Source organism: Cibotium barometz, chromosome 17 (assembly GCF_041138505.1).
Source record: "Cibotium barometz isolate CiBa-2024 chromosome 17, ASM4113850v1, whole genome shotgun sequence".
Lineage (NCBI taxonomy): Eukaryota > Viridiplantae > Streptophyta > Polypodiopsida > Cyatheales > Cibotiaceae > Cibotium > Cibotium barometz.
Window position 1 is genome coordinate 34,614,822 of NC_141062.1, and position 5,220 is coordinate 34,620,041.

The following is a 5,220-nucleotide window of genomic DNA, read 5'->3' on the forward strand; positions in this document are numbered from 1 at the left end:
GTAGGCCAAACATAATTTTCCACATTTTTGGCCTACTTACTAAGCTGGCATGCTTGGTAAGTATGTGAAGCATGCTAGCTTGATAAGTAGGCCAAACATGCTTTCCTGCATGAAAAGCATGTTAGTGCAAAGTATATGAAGCATGCTAGCTTGGTAGGTAGGTCAAACATGCTTTCTTGCATGAAAAGCATGTTAATGTAAAGATATTTGATGATATATATTCAGATGTATGGGGACCGACCAAGATTGTAACAATTACAAGTTATAGGTATTATGTTACATTCATTTGATGAGATCACACTAGGAAAGTGTGGGTTCATTTCATGGCATTCTCAACTTTGGAGGAATCCAATTGGTGGATGAATGGGAACATAAGAGCCCACATAGCTGGAACTTAATATTGAGGAGCTACATTGATACTCTCCCTCTAAAACCAAAACCCAAGGATAGCCAAAAGTACCCTAGGATACTATTTTGAAGCAAAAAGTCTATTAACAAGATTGTTTCATGGAACTATACTACATATGAGCGAGAACGAGGTCAAGTATTCTAAACTGAATGCTTTCGTGCATGCAGCTTGCTAATGCTTGCAAATAGAGGGTCATGAATTAATGCACTATGTGCAATGCAAAAAGTTGGCGATAGAGAATGTGAGGAAGAAATGCACGACTAAGAAAAATGTGAATGTTGATACTCGCATCCATTTTCATGATGATTATAGACATTTAAATAAGAAGAATAAACCTCAAGATCTTTGGATAATATTAACTACGATTCATTCATAACTATGAAATGTTACTCAAATACAAAAAAGCACATTTTCCTAGGTTGAGTCTACAAGATCGCTAGTGTGTTTGTGGGTTCATTCCTCAACATGAAAAACAATTAACATTAGAGAGAGCCCAAAAAAAGAGATAAAATCTACAATCTCATTCCTTACTTTGCCGTGCCTCTACCCCTTCCCCCCACCCCATTATAGGCAATTTTCCAAGAATACATAAGGTGTTAACTGCCTTTATAACTAAATGTTAACGGAAATAAGTGGGGTAAGGCTAGTGTGTATCATGATGTACCTGTTATTGTGTGCATTCATTAATAGGTTATTATAAAGGTTGGGTATATATATAGTATATAATACACACACACACACACACACATACACACACACACACACACATATATATTTAAAAAAAACAAACATAGACACACACATACATATAAGTTTAGTTATCATCATGAGACATCGTTTGCGTGAGATATGGTGCTTTATCTCACGTTTTCCACACAAGTTTCTCCAAGAGGACCCAAAATTGGGCTTCTTTAGAAAGTTATCTTACTTGGGATACATAGCGGTCTATCCCCATCGTTTGTCCTTTCCCTCTTTCCCCCTCTCTCTCTCTCTCTCTCTCTCTCTCTCTCTCTCTCTCTCTCTCTCTCTCTCTCTCTCTCTCTCTCTCTCTCTCTCTCTCTCTCTAAGAACTCAAAAAACTTTAGCTCATGCTAAATACCCCCCCCCCCTCTCTCTCATGGATCCTAGCATGTCCTCTCTGGGTATGCCCATGAAGGGGGGCTTGTGTTGGTAGATATCCAACACAAAAAGACTAACATATTAATCAAACAATACACAAAAAATAAAAATATATTTAATTATCATCATCATACAATGAACATAAAGATTATATAGGTTTCTCAAGAGCCATATCTATGTATATTCATGTAATGTATGTTTGCACTTTTCACTTACAAGATATCCCTAGGTGATACATAATATCATGACTTATTCAGATATGGCTATTAATAGTTAAAATTATAAATAAAAAAGCTATGACTAAGGTATAAATTAAAAAGCATAAATTACTATCATGGGTTATATTCTAAGTTAACACCTAGCACACCTGGTGGGTTTTCCAAACTACAAACAAAGATCAACGCACATAATTGCATGGGTTGCCCTCAGGGTAAGTAACAACATATCCAGAATGGCCCAAAACTATGATATATCATGCCTAGGAATAACATCTGTCAAAGTAGCATTGGATGAAGAAATTTATAAAAGAACTTCTAATTTTCAAGATAATCTTAAAGAGAAAATGGCCTTTGTAAATCAAGTTGATTCAAATAAGAATCTTCATGGCCTTTTGGATATGGTTAGTTGCCTTAATACTTCAAACCAAAATTTTTGCATTTTCTCGGATGATGTAAGAGTTTTGCAAAACTATTAATGTGAGGTTACAGACTTGATCGTGCTTCTTGTTCTTTCGAAAGTGTTTCTTATTTTGGTTAGAGAGAGACATTTGTACAATCTTAATTTCTTTTCATCCTATAGGATTGATGTGTTTCTTTTCTTGTAGAATAATTGTAGGAAATCTGGCATTTCCAGTGTGTAGTGGCGTGCTTTTGCTAGACCCACTGCTTCAACACGATTGCATGATCGAAATGTTACTTTTTTTAATATCTTGAATTGGTTCCCTGCTTACATGGATCCCTTCCATGAGGTTTTGTTGGCTTACCACAAAATGTAAGTACCAGTATAAATTTTATATATGATAAAATCATTAATGATCTTTCTGTAAGCCTTTAAGGTTTTTGTAGAAGCCATTGGAGCTTGGTCTTTTTTGACCTTCGTGCCACCAAAGTCTGTTATTTAGCCAACTCAACGATAAGCTACCATGGACATGTCCAATTGTAAGTGTTTCTATTAGAAATATTGGCAACTCAAACCCCTTAAAACTTTTAAATAAGGAATATTTGATGAGCTTATTTTTCAGGTTTGTTAAGAAAATGATGAATGCCTGGGAGGCTTTGACTCAAGACAATTTTTTGGATATACAAATGAGTACAGTAGAAGTTCCCATGTAACCTGACTCCTGCTCATGTAGGATGGAGGGTCTCTCTAAATGTGAAATTGCTCCTGCAAAGGACTTTTCAGCTACAAGATGATGCAGGTTCTATTAAATTAGTATTTGTTTTCTTATATATTCTGCATTAAACGCTTATCCAACTTTATATTGTTCATGTGGAGTCCACCAATGGGATCCTATACAAGTTTTGATGGTAGGCAATAACAAGGCAAGGCAATCGATTGCATTGCCTTGTTACGAACTGCCATTCCTCTTGAGTTCTCGGGGCTCTCATTCCACCATCGGCACAATAATCTGAAGCACCCTCCCAATATCCCACATCTGAAGCGCCCTCCTGGCAATAGCCTATAGAAGATCCCACCCAATCTCCCACCTCCAAGTCTACCATAGCCCCCTTTGAAGATCATTGAATAAGAAAGAACAAGATTGCATTAAACCAGTGGCTTACAATTTAATATGTGGGGGTAAGGATGAAGTATCATCTCTGCCAAGCACAAGCTCCTTGTGCATGTAGACATGTTGCATAAGAACCTCCTTTATATTTGTTTTCCCAAGCTCTATTTTGAAGCCCTTGATTCTGCCCTTCCATGATGTAATGTAAATATTCTTAGTGTTTGAAAGCTTTCTACTTCTTGGTTGCACCCAGGTTCCCTTACTTATTTGAAGTTGAATCCATTGGTTCTGCTCATTGACTGTATTGGAGACAATTATTAAATTCATTGTTGTTCTAGGTCTCTTAGCCCCTTTGAACTCTTTCATCAATATCCTCAGATGTACAATAAGACCGATATGATATAAAGCAATGGGTTGTAGCCATTTTTGATAATCAAGACATGTCTCTCCATCAGCACTCCTTCATGATAAAGGCCTCTACTCCAAGGACCTCTCTTTGACCAACCACACTAAAGGAGTCAAGGCCTTACATCACCAAAATTTGTCATCGCCTACCTCTCTTGTAAACAAACCTAAGGTGTTAATGAAAACACCAAAGTGAAATTGACAAAGTAAATCCACTAATGATGGAAAGCACTACATAGGATGCAAAGTTAATGGTTGAAGACTCTCTCTCTCTCTCTCTCTCTCTCTCTCTCTCTCTCTCTCTCTCTCTCTCTCTCTCTCTCTCTCTCTCTCTCACACACACACACACACACGCTAAAAAATTCACAACCGCACCATTACATTTGCATGGGCTTTTCAAAGAAAAGAGAGACAGAGATAGAGCATAATGTTGCTCTCTCTTTCTCACACACACACACACGCGCGTGTATACACACAAGCTCTCTCTCTCTCTCTCTCTCTCTCTCTCTCTCTCTCTCTCTCTCTCTCTCTCTCTCTCTCTCTCTCTCTCTCTCTCTCTCACACACACACACACACACGCTAAAAGCTTCACAACTGCACCATTGCATTTGCATGGGCTTTTCAAAGAAAAAAAGAGACAAAAGACAGAGTGCAAAGCTTCTCTTTCTCTCTCTTTGTCTCTCACACACACACATGCAAGTTCTCTCTCTCTCTCTCTCTCTCTCTCTCTCTCTCTCTCTCTCTCTCTCTCTCTCTCTCTCTCTCTCTCTCTCTCTCTCTCTCTCTCTCTCTCTCTCACGCACACACACATGCTAAAAGCTTCACAACTGTAGCATTTGCATGGGCTTTTCAAAGAAAGAAAAGGAGACAGAGGATAGAGCACGGGTTGCTTACTTGATGAATTGAGAAATCCTCTTGCAAATGCGCAGACAGCGCTACCTCACAAACCAGCCTGCATAACCACAAATAAAGAGCAAGAGAAGGAGAGATAGATAGATAGATAGAAAGGTAGATAGATAGATAGAGAGAGAGAGAGAGAGAGAGAGAGAGAGAGAGAGAGAGAGAGAGAGAGAGAGAGAGAGAGAGAGAGAGAGAGAGAGAGAGAGAGAGAGAGAGAGAGAGAGAGAGAGAGAGAGAGAGAGGCTAACCTTGAAAAGAGAGAGGAGAAGGAAGCACAATCTGTCAAAAACTGGCAAAAACATGTGGATGTATTAATCAAAATAGCAAGCAACACAAACAAACAAAAACACAAACACAAACACACACACACAACTCACTAGCAAAACCACAATGACAACAAGGAGGAACAAAATCTCATTTTCACCCCTATTTCACATGCTTGAAGTTGCCACACTCAAAAGGTTGCCTTTTTGTAATCCAATTAAACCCTGCCCATCTCCTCTTTTACATACCCATTAACTCCACTCCTTATCCCCTCTTCCAAGTTTATTTCCCCTCTTACAAGTTCATTAACACCCCACATCTCCCTTCTTACATCCACTTAAATAAACACCATCCTTTCTTTACTTCCCATAAACCCCCTTCTCTAAAAAATTTAAAA